The sequence below is a fragment of the Phytophthora cinnamomi genome (assembly GCF_018691715.1).
Source record: "Phytophthora cinnamomi strain GKB4 chromosome Unknown Contig79, whole genome shotgun sequence".
NCBI classification, from domain to species: domain Eukaryota; phylum Oomycota; class Peronosporomycetes; order Peronosporales; family Peronosporaceae; genus Phytophthora; species Phytophthora cinnamomi.
This window is the reverse complement of record NW_027151012.1, coordinates 44,218-56,766: the sequence shown is the minus strand read 5'-3', so window position 1 is coordinate 56,766 and position 12,549 is coordinate 44,218.

Here is a 12,549-nt window from a genome sequence, read left to right as displayed (position 1 = left end):
GGCGGACACTGAGGTCCGGGGGTGTTTCAGAAGCGTCACGCGCAGGATCTGGGGACAGTTGGCGTGCTACTTGAACGCGTGCGAGTGGTTGTACGAGGACAGAACGAGTATAGTGCTGGCAGAACGAGTATAGTGCTGGCAGAACGAGTAAAGTGCTGGCATTTGCTAGCTCTATTGAGGTTATTGACTAATCTCTTCATAAAATTGGAACGAACGCACGAGGCGGGCGTTCCGGTAGGGGGAGATCAAGTAGATCTCTGACGGCCAGTACTGTGTTGTGACTACGAAGCTCACGAACGACCTCGCACCATGAGTATACGACCTGTCCAGTGGTTCGGGCAAGATAAGAGGACCGGCACAAGGTGGTCATACAGGGGCGTCAATTGAGCGGTATGAGTGAGTTGGAGAGTGTATCAGCGGATGAAGGCATCGCCCATGACGACTTTGACTTCCACGCGCACGAAGACGGCCTCCAGGTCCGGCAAGTCGAAGCGCGTCACTCGGCGCAAGGCCAAGGATTTGCTGGTCCAGACCAACGATGACGACGAGTCGAGCCAGGGCGAAGCTGATAAGCACGGCACCCAAGATATTTCGGCCCAGACGAAGAGGCGCGCGACGGAAAAGATGAAGGCTTCCGATCACGGCATCCAAGACCCTACACCAGCACGAGCAAAACACGGAGACAGAGGAGCCGACAAGACGAGAGACGACCGGCGCCATGGCGAGTGAACACGCCGAACGAAACAAGGAGGGAACGGCATCAGCGCCTGCGCAGGAAGTAGCGGTCATTGCCACCACGCTGCACCAACTTACGACTGCGGTATCCTGCCTCCAAGCCCAGGTTGCCCAGAACACGCGCAGACGAGAGCAGGCGCGTGCTGCGGACGCGAGTATGGACGAACGAGCCGAACCGGATGTACAACAACGAACGGCACGTGAAGAAGTACTTCGGGCGGACGCTGAGACGAGGAGCGGCAGCGCACGACACGTGGAGGTGGTGCCGGCGACTACGGGCAGCACCTCAGCAATCCCGACGACAACGGAGCGTACGGCGGTGAGCAGTACGGCGACGGTTACACCTTCAACGACGACGGGGAGAACGACGGCGACTACGCCTGAGCTGGCGTCTATGGCGACGACCATGCAGCAGTTGGTAGCGATGGTAGCGCGCCTGCAACCACCGACGCCGAGCGATGAAACGCACGGGCGACGATCTGCAACGCGTGGGCGGTAACGTCGTGATAACGAGACCAGGGCGACACCAGGAGCGCCTGATGACGAGAGCAGCTCGTCTGAGTCGAGCAGCAGATCCAGCGAGAGCGGTTCGAGCGGTGACAGTGACGGTTGGCGACGACTCGAGCGATTGCTCGGACGACGACGTCAGCGAACGGCGCCGACGTAACGAGCGACGTGGACAACGAGCGCGTCGTGAGTGCCGCTCACGACGAAAGAATGTCAAGGATCAGGAGCATCCGACCTACACGCCATCGCCGAAGGTATCGGTCTCGACGTGGATCGACCGTGTAGATTTGGCCCTCCAAGGAGCTGAAGAGTCGGGACGAGGAAAGTAGTCGGACACTGCACTCTACTATATCCTAGGCAACAAACTGATGGAGGACGCCGCCAAGTGGTAAGTCAACATGAACAGGAGGCTACCTACAAGGAAGAGGAAGTGGTCGAACCTCAAGAAGGCTTTGCTACGCTGCTACGGCGAACACAATGACAAGTCAGCGGCAGAGTGGCACGTGAGCATGCGGCCGACGATGCCTGGAGAAACGGATGCAGATTTTGCGGCTGGCCTGCGAGATATCATCGGCCGTAACAATGTGCATGAGCGCGTCCTGCTCGCGCAATTTTATCGGTGTCTTGATAAGACTACGCGCAAGCGTGTCCGACAAGAACCACGGCCGAAGACACTGGAAGAGGCCGTGGACAAGGCCACCGAGATCGACGACCCGATGGATAACGTCGCCCAAGGGATGTTGAACAGCGGCTTGCCGTGGGCCATGGCACCGAGGCCGTACTTGATACCGATGGCTGGAACGACGGGGCAAGCGATACCTCGGATCGGAGGTATGAACCTGCCGGCCGAAATGCTGAGCAACGAATGAGGGAATAATGGCATGGAAGGACATGGAGCATGTGGCGCTCTTTACGTCCCCCCAGGGTGTCTATAACAAGGCCACCGATACGTGGGATCCGCCTCCGGGACCCGTCTGGAACGGTAAGTACTGGTACGAGCCTCGCAAGTCGGACAGGAAGCGAACTGCTGCGAAGGTGGTGACGAACGCCACAGCGTCGGGCAAGAGTGCTGTCAAGTTTCGGTCTAAGAACGAGACAGACGAGTCCAATGTCAAACCGCGTAAGAAGTTCAAAGCGGCAGTCAAACAGGCTGGAGGAGACAAGAGGCGAGATACATCGATGACGACGGAAGAGAAGCGCGTGAACAGCAGGTCAAGCGGCACGAGCCGTCCGAACAGCGGAGTGTGTTTCCACTGCGGTCAGTCAGGCCACTGGGCAACACAGTGCCCGAACGAACCGAAGTGTTTTTCGTGTCATCAGCCTGGTCACTATGCACGAGCATGCACCGACCCTGATGCGAAGGCGCAGAACGATGCCTATTTGGAGCAGCGTGGGCGTAAGCCACGTTCAGCTGCGGAAAACGAGTAGCGGGCGCGATTGAGGGGGTATGGCAACCGGTGCGAGGTGAAAACCCTCGGCTGGAAGGGCTGACGGCGGATGGTAACGATAGACGGAAACAGGTGAAGGTTGCTCCAGCGACCGACACAATGAGGACGAGAAGAGCTGAGCAGACGACGACTGTTCGGTTGGTGAACGGAAGAGACGATGTACGGAACAGAGAGGCGCCACGCGCGACCGACTCTGGCGAGATGAGCGAGACGAGGGCGGTAAATGCTGACGAGAACGAGGAACGCAGGGCGAGGAGAGGTGTCCCTGTGCGCACGATGACGGGAGCGGTACACTTGTGCAACGACGGCGCGACTTCGGTCGTGGATATGATGAAAAGGGAGGCAGAGGCGAAGGATACAGCGCGAGCTGCTATCTACGTAGACACCGTACGTCCAGCGATGGCAGCCGCGCGGTACGTGCGAGCTGACCACCAGCACGAGCAACGAGACAAGGATGAAGTGACACGGAGGGCGAACGATGGACGTCTGCCAGGAGAAGGCGCAGACCCTCTTGGTGCTGGAGAAGGCGCGCAGCCAAGTGCGTCGGCGGCAGCAACCGTGGACGAGATGACGATGAGCAGCACCCGCGTGTTGGCATCGGTTCCACATGCAACGGCGGCGGTGATGATGACGAGTACAAGGACGTGTCGGTGACGACGGACGCGGATGCGACGACGAATGAAAACACGGCGGCGCAGGCGAACGAGTCGCTGGTGGCGACTGTGGGCACGACGGAGTCGGGCGTGAGGAAGACGAGCACGGTACTCAAGATGCGCCCGAGCAGGATGAACAGTTCGTGCGCAGTGATGCGTACGAGTACGGCGTCAATGAAGAACGTCGGCGTAGCGAACGATGCGCATGAGAAGCTGGCCGAAGATACGAACGGGGAGAAGATGATGGCAGACGACGCCTCGATGGAGAAGGACACGGTGGAGCCAGTCCCGGTGACGAGAAGCCGCGCAGCGAAAGCGTGCTTGGTGGTGACCAGCGCGAGTGCACCGGAGTCCACAAGGACGATGGGAACAGGGGCGTCGGTGGAGACGGCGCCCGCGACGATGCACGAGGCCGCGTTGAACGATCCGAACGGCGACGTGGCCACGGACGGCGGCACGACGAGCGAGGCGAGCAGTGAATCGGGCGGCAATGTCTACGAGCGTGTCGACGTTGAGCAAGCACGCGTTGCACGACGGGAGGCTCGCCAACAAATGAAACGTGAGCGTGCAAAGGTTCAGATTGCCCGCAAACGAAGTGCGGAGCGTGAGAGAGTGGTGGAGCAGCAGCGCATGAGTGACGAGCGACTGGCGGAGCGGCAGCGTGTGGCCGACGACGCCATGAGGGAGCTCGACGAACGCAAGCAACAGCGTGCGCATGACGAAGCCGAGGGACGAGTGCGGCATCAAGTCAAGCTTGCACGAGTCAGTCTTATGCAGCATCGCGGTGACCAAGTTGAGCGACGGCTAGTTCGTGGCGATATCGTGGAGTTCATTGGAGCGGATGACGGGCTCCCCACCGCGATCATGGAAGTGTCGGGCGCGAGGAGACACGTGAAGTTCGACAGTGGAGCGAGGTACACGGTGGCAGGCACAGACTGGATGCAGTACGGCGATCGAGTTGAGCGAGTAGCCCCTGTCGAGTATGTAGAAGGCATTGGTGGCTTTTTGTTGGACATAGTGGGTGTGTGGGAGTTCCACATGCGCAGTGTCTTTGATGAAATCATTCGTGTGGAGGCATGTATTGTGTCCGGATGCACGGACGAGTTCCTCCTTGGCGTTGACTTCATGCGTGAGTATGGGGCAACTATGGATTTTGATAGGAATGAAATTCGCTACACTACGGAGGGTCGGATAGTGGTCATCCCGTTTAGGACGAGCGGCGATGGTAATGGTGCACGAGTGGCTGCTGTGCGAATGGTGCGAAGAACGGAAATTGATGCATGTGCAGTGACACCGGTCGAGGTGGCAGTAGCGGCGAATGATGGCGAAGTAGGCGTCTTCTTGTCTACAAAGTACACCGGCGCAGCGATGTTGGCGGCGACCGTCACGAAGGTCAAAAACGGCAAAGCGATAGTGCCGGCGGTGAACGCGAAGAACGCGCAGGCGCGATTGTCCGCAAGGCAAGGGTTGAGTCAGTGGGTATCGCTAGATAGCAGGGTAGAGTTATTGCAAATGAACGGAGAATTGCGGCGTGAGCGGATCCACGAGTGGTTGAACGGATTAAGCGGTATCCACTTCCGCGAATCGATGAGACTCTCGAGGCACTGGGTGGCGCCTTGTTGTTCAGCTCTTTGGACCTAAAAGCTGGATATTGGCAGATTCGAGTTGCTGAGAAAGACAAAGCGAAGACGGCCTTCACAACGAAGCAAGGGTTGTATCAGTTCGTGCGAATGCCATTTGGACTAACTCACGCACCGTCTACATTTCAGCGAATGATGAACAATGTACTACGAGGGCTGCCATGGACCACGTGTTTAGTTTATCTGGACGATATCGTGGTTTATACACGTGGAGGAATTGAGAGACACATTTTGGAGTTGGCTTGCGTGCTTGAGAGACTTGCGGCGGCAGGACTTACATTAAAGCTTAAAAAGTGTGTTTGCGGCACGACGGATGGAATACCTTGGTCACGAACTGAGCGCAGATGGCGTATGACCCTTGGATAGGATCGTAAGAGCGGTGCGAGATTTCCCACAACCACAAGAAGTTGTTGAAGTGAAGCGCTTCGTGCACTTAGCGGGGTATTACCGCCGCTTCATTTAGGGGTTTGGCGGTATCATGGCGCCTATGACCAAACTGTTACGAAAGGGAGTGCAATGGGAATGGACAAGCGCACAACAGACGGCGTTCGAGCACGTGAAGGAGGTACTGACGACTCGGCCTCTTTTGATTTATCCCGATTTCTCTCTGCCCTTTCGACTAGTAACCGACGCAAGCAAGGTGGAGCTCGGTGCATGCCTCATGCAAGATCGCGGGATTGGATGGCAACCAGTTGCGTACGCAAGTAAGGTGAATAGCGTGACAGAGGCGAATTATGGGATCACTGAGCTAGAATGTCTAGCAGTGGTCTGGTCTATTAAATTGTTCAGGCCATATTTATACGGCCGATGCTTTACTATCATCACGGACCATTCGGCGTTGAAATGGCTCATGACGAGTCCAGACCGGACGGGAAAGCTACACCGGTGGGCGTTGACTATGCAGGAGTTTGCTTTCGATGTGCAATATCGGCCGGGAGCGACGAACGTGGTCGCTGATGCATTGTCGCGAGCACCGACAACTGCTACGGTGTTAGCAGCGATTGGAAGACGGCGAAAGGCTAAGCGGCGAGCGGCCGCAGCATCAGCAGGCACCGCGGACAAAATAGCGAAAAGCACGGCTAAGGCGGTCGACTCTGCCCGGGACGAGCACCAGACTGAACAAGTAACGGCGGAGCCGCGAGACAGTGAGAAGACGGCGAGAACGAAGAACAGCCGCGGCGACCTGCTCGACGTGCACGACGGAGGTGCAGTGCGCGGGCGACCCCAGCCACGAGGGCTTGTATCTGAAGCAGGCGGTGGACAGCCACTTGGGGGAAGTGACGACGGCCAGCGCGAGGACGATGGCCAGCGTGTCGACGATGAGCACTGCGGAGACAGCGGCCAGCGCGGAGGCGACGACCGACACGAAGCTGATGCAGTGATGACCGTGTACGGCGGCGGCTCCAAACTGCGCGACGCGGACGACGAACGTGATCAGCTACCACGATGGAGGCGAGTGACGTGGGCTAGCAATGTGGTCGGTGGCAACGAGAGCGACGGGCAGCAAAACTATGATGCAGCAGCACGGCGTGATGACAAAGGACGGCATACTGGTGGGGGTGACGCTGAGCGAGCCATCGCAGTGGCGACTGCAACACAACCATCATCCGGGACGACGAAACAGCGCAAGCACGGCTCCGTCAAGTCAAGCGCGAAGAGCGAGACGGTGAAAGCAGCAACGTTGACGACGGCGAGGACTCCGAGGACGCCCATGTCGAGACGAGGGGCACTGAAGAGAACGCCGGCGGAATCGCGGGAAGTGCAGTTCATGGTGGCCGACGAGAAGGCGGTCTTGAACGCGAACGCCGCGCCGAGCGGTGAGGCGACGAAGGGAGCACGCGGAATACCGCGCCGCGCAGAACGCAGCATAGACACGAGCACGACTGGTGTTCGGCAGGACGTGGGGGGGGGCACGGACAGCGATGTCCTGGTAACACGAGCAGCGACGGATGCCACGAACGGGACGGAGGTGATGAGCGGCACGACGATGACGAGCGGCATAACGAAGACGAGCGGCACAAGGCCGCACATGGGCAAGTCGCACGATACGGTGGTACCGTACAATGAAGCGGGCGACGGCAGCAAATGACGACGACGCCACGGAATTTGACAGGAGATAAAGTACCACGAGTAGGACCCATACTTGGCGGTGACGGCGTTTCAACCAAGACATCGGCGGCGATGCATGCCAACGAACGGCAGGCGACGTCAGTGAAAGAGAACAACGAGCAGCGCGTGGGCGTGCAGACACTCCAGCTGACGGATGAAGACATCGTGACAGCACAGAAAAGGAGTAGGCTAGTGCAGCGACTGGTGAGCGCGGGCGAGTACAAGAGCATGAAGATTGAGACACGGCACGGCTTGGTGCTGATCAACACCGCGAATGGACGACGTGTGGTGTTACCATCGGAGCTGTGGGCGATTGTCTTTAAGGAGAGCCATGATTCCGTGTGGGCAGGGCACTTGAGGGCTCCCCATCCCACGCACGGATCGCCCAAGTATATTGGTGGCCAGGGCTACTCCAAGAGGTGAAACAATGGGTACGCGGCTGTCAGGAGTGCGGAAGCAGGAAAGCGAGGCCACGTGAGATAGTGCCTCCGCTCCGAAGTATCAGAGGCGGCGACGTAGGCGACCGGTGGGCGCTGGATGTTGCAGGGCCTTTGCCGATGAGTGATGGCGGTCAGCGCTACGTGATTGTGGCACTGGAGTACGTGACGCGCTACGCTGTGGCCGTGACGGTGAAGCAGCGTACGGCCGAGAACGTGGCCGAGTTCCTGATGAAGCACGTGATCCTCAAGTTCGGGTCTTTTCGCGAGTTGTTGACAGATGGAGCTCTCGAATTGACGGGCAAGGTGATCGAGGAGCTGGTTATTCTGCCCCAGGCGCAGCAGATCAACCCGGTGCCTTACAGGCCCCAGATGATCGGATTAGTCGAGCGGTTCCATAGGACATGGAAGGATTGCGTTGCGACATACATGAATGAGGACGCGCAGCGAGACTGGGATGTATGGGTGGACTTTGTGGTCTATGCGTATAATTCTGGACAGCATTCGACAGTCAGACTGTCACCGAACGAGCTCATGATGGGCAGAAGGTTGAGAAGCCCCAACGAGTTGATGTGAAGTACGAGTGTTAACGAGGCCGGTGAGGTGATGGCATACCACCAGCAGTTGTTGGCGGCGATGGAAAGCGGCAGACGGTGTACAGAGGAGGCTACGACGCGCGAGCGAGAGCGACAAGCCAAGTATTACAACAGGAAAGTGCGGAACAGACGGACGATCAGTTCCGGAGATCGTGTTTGGATGTTCAAGCCTCCACGTGGGCCTAAGGCGTCTAAATTCGTTCATCAATGGTTAGACCCGATGCGTGTGGTCGAGCCGGTGGGATACGACAACTACTTGGTCGAGCGCGAGGACGTGACGAGTGAGCCGGAGCGGCACATTGCACGCGTGTCGTACCTGGTATCTTATCACTACCCGGTGGCATCATTGCAGCGGGCGGCGGCAGATATCGAGATACAGCTGAACTACGAGAATGCAGTCGGACGGCGGGCGGATGGTGCGACACCAGAGGCAACTGCTCCAGCAGCGGCGGCTCCTGTCCAGACAGCGGTTGCGGCAATCGGCAAGAAGCAACGTGAACGACCAATGGCGAGTCCGAAGGTGCGGTGGAGATCGCACGAGCTCTTGGTGGAACTTGGGAGACGACGGCGCAGGAATCGAGCAGGACAATATGTGCTCGAGTATGAGCTCAGGCCTATGCGAACGGCGGAGCAGCGACGACGAAACCCGCGTGCAAATGATCGAAGCCGATGGGTATCAGTCAAGGAGTACGACGCGTTGTTTCAAGCCGACAGAGTCGTGGACAACTCTGGGGTGGATGAAGGCGTGTAAAAGTGGAGGGCTACGGGTGGGCCTTCAGCAGGCGCATGTACGAGATGGACGTCATGTGCGCGATGAACGCGACGTGGTAGACGAACGCGACGAACGCGACGTGCGCGGCGAGCACGACGAGCAGAGAGCGAGTTTGTTGGGGATGCGTTGCGGGAACGCTGAGGAGGATCAGACGTGCGAGTGGCACGATCGCAGGACGCGCATTGGTGGAGAGCGCGACCGCCGTGCTGCCGAACGCGTTGAAGTACCTCCAGGCGGTCGGTTGAGTAAACGTGCGGACGACTGAGGGTGACGGCGTAGTGAGCGCCCACTTGCGAATTGGACGGGCGACGGCTAAGTGAACGCCCCTCTTACGGATTTGACGAGGTGGAGAGAGAGCTCCCCGAGTTGAGAGTAACTGAGAACGAGTGTGGTGGCGGAGACGCCACTGTGGGATGCGAGTGTGGCAGCAAGCGGTGCGACGATTGGGTTCCAGTCGGCGTACGACGTGGGCGGAAGAAACAGCGGTCACTGAGGTCCGGGGGTGTTTCAGAAGCGTCACGCGCGGGATCTGGGGACAGTCGGCGTGCTACTTGAACGCGTGCGAGTGGTTGTACGAGGACAGAACGAGTATAGCGCTGGCAGAACGAGTAAAGTGCTGGCATTTGCTAGCTCTATTGAGGTTATTGACTAATCTCTTCATAAAATTGGAACGAACGCACGAGGCGGGCGTTCCGGCAGGGGGAGATCAAGTGGATATCTGACGGCCAGTACTGTGTTGTGACTACGAAGCTCACGAACGACCTCGCACCATGAGTATACGACCTGCCCAGCGGTTCGGGCAAGATAAGAGCACCGGCACATTGTGTTTAGTTTATAGCGTGAGGAGTAAGAAGGTCGAATGGAATCGTTGTTTTGTCGGTGAGTGTCGTGCTCGTTGCTTTGGATCGAGACCTCCTGATTGGTCCATCGAACTTCAACAAGGTGCATACAAACGATATTATAAAGTGATAGGATACAAATTCGAAATCGAGGAACTAAGCTGAGCTCAGCCGAGCCGAGCCGAGCTGAGCCAGCGGTCAGATGTCCCCCACCCACGAGGTGCCCCGCATCTCCACGGCACACATCACTCAGCACGACTAAGACTCGATGCACTATACAAAACGAACCAGCAAACCGAGCTTCGTACATGTGGGGAACATTCGCAGAATATTCAGGTTTCCTGGGAAGACGAAGGAGTTTTGTAACCACTTCTATCTCCGCCCGACCAGAACGCAAGGGCTGTAACGGAGATCCCACACACAGTTAAATAGGTTTACCATTCTCCAATTCTCCTCCGTTCGATAAGTGCCACTGCTCCAAGCTCCTCGCGACAGCACCTCAGCCCTCCTATTCGCCACTATGACAACGTTCTACGTCATTCCTGGTGCCCTTGCCTTCGTGGGTCGTCCCAACATATCGATCCTGGAAGGATTTACCTACCTGTCAGTCATCCAAGTCCAAGGTTCAAGCGCAATTGTCAAGAAGGCGGGCCCAGATGCTGGTGACAGCGAGACGGAGCTCGAGGTCAAAGTATCAGTGCTTCGTCACCGCATTGTCGAACCCACGGAATCGGAGCTATGGCCAGGATCCTACGTCGGCTAGCCTATCGCGTTCATCCAACGACAGGCGTGTCCTGTGATAAATGGGCTTATGGCCTGGTTACCTGTTCCTCGATTGAGGGATCCCAGGCACAGCTCAACGTACACCAAGACGGGCACACGCTGCACATTCGACTCCTCAGTACACCGACAGCTATTGCAGTAGATCGACTCAACTACGCCTTGCAAACCGGTGCATCTGTGAATTGTAGCGCTCAACACATTAGAGCTACTGGACAAACATAACCAAGCCATCGTCGCGTGCGGCAAAAGTAGATCAGGCCTACCCGCCAGCGTGACCTCATCGATGCTCAGCATCCCCTTCGAACCCGACCAACGTGTGCCTTTGATTCGACCAGACACACTGGAGATCAAGTATGTCCGACGCCAACACATCGTCGATTGCGAACTCATGGGACGTGGGAACAGCCAGGGTGCTGTCATTAAGGATCCGCAATTTACGGATTCGTCGACTGTTAAGGCCACCAGGAGCGGCCACACTGGCAAGCGGCGAGCTGTTAACGATATTGACTTAACCTTTAGTGGTACAGATGATGAAGAGAAAGACGAGCACACGTCGACGGAACATAACCGTCCACTACGCAAGCGAGCCCGGTACACAACCGACGACTTTCAAGACCTACTACCCCCCGACGACATCGACGTTCCAGCATTGGAAACACGCCGCGACAACGCTGCATTCCGACCATCCCAAATTGAGCGCCAAGTCCACAACGCTGTCGTTCATCCGTCGCTTGTAGGTAGGAATGCTCAGGCCAACCTTGAATCAGCCCAACAGAGCCGCAACACAAAGTTCCTCGGCACGCCTCTGATACTGCGCGGAGCGTACGACATCGGTTTTGGCGTCCGAGGTCTCTCGTTGATGCACTTCCGACGATATTTCGGGCAGCTCGAAATGGTGAAAGCGACCAATGCCGTCAACATGACCAGCTTTGGGCGCTGAAATGCTCTATAGCCAGCAACACCGCCAGCCAACATCGCGGAGATCCTAGACGCCTTCAACACTTTGCTCCACTTCGCGAAATTATTTTACAATTCGACTGTCTACAACTTCATCAAGACTGGGGCGGACTTCGTGGAGACATAAGCCGCCTTCGCACGGCCCGACACCGCGACATGTAGCATGCTCGTGTTGTGGATCAACTCCAAACTCGGAAAATTTCGGACACCAAACCGCCCTGCAGCAGCTGCTCGATCGAGTCAACGAGACCCTCGTCCATCAAAACCGTCGTCTGTGCCTAGAGACCACCTGGCGATGCTACCAAAGCAAGGCGACAAAGTTATGTGCATGCGATTCCTCTCAAAGAAAGGCTGTTCCGGACCATCACCTGACCAGTGTTTCGACCCTCATAGAGCTCACTTCAAACCGATGGCCCTACGTGCTGATGCAAAAACGTGGATTGACAAACATTTCCTCGGCATGGCTCCAGAATTCCAGGATCTCTGACACCAAGTAGTTCCGGTGACGTCGGAACAGCCACCCGGGAGCGAACACAAAGATTATACTCTCGCGGAAACACCCACGCCACCACTCACAGTCACCCCCAGGTCGGCATCACGTGATTTCGTCGTCGGACACCGTGGCATGCACAATTCCACAGAATATATATCATTCAATCCGCAACAACTACATGATCACAACAGATTTACTACTTCTCAGTTCGCCGTGAGCAGACAGTTGACAGCGGTCCGCAGAAAACAATATCGCGGTCTGGCTTTGAGTCACATGATTCGCCTTCCTAACGAAGTACAGTCCCCCAGCACAACGCTTGACGGGAACCGAATTCGTGCGGACTTCAAACTTGCTGGCGTCCTACAGTGGCCGCTTGCTAGATTCGTGCAGGACTACCGGGCGAAACTGTAGATGACACCCGGCCTAACAAGGAACCCTTCGAGCTCTCTGTGCCCTCAGATCCAGTCCTCCGTGAGTCGACTACACTATCGAACAACATTGTACGGGAAGCTGTCAAACCTCTGTGGTTGTCAAAGAAGCCGACTACGCAGATTAATCTACCCCCAACAACTCTTCAGTC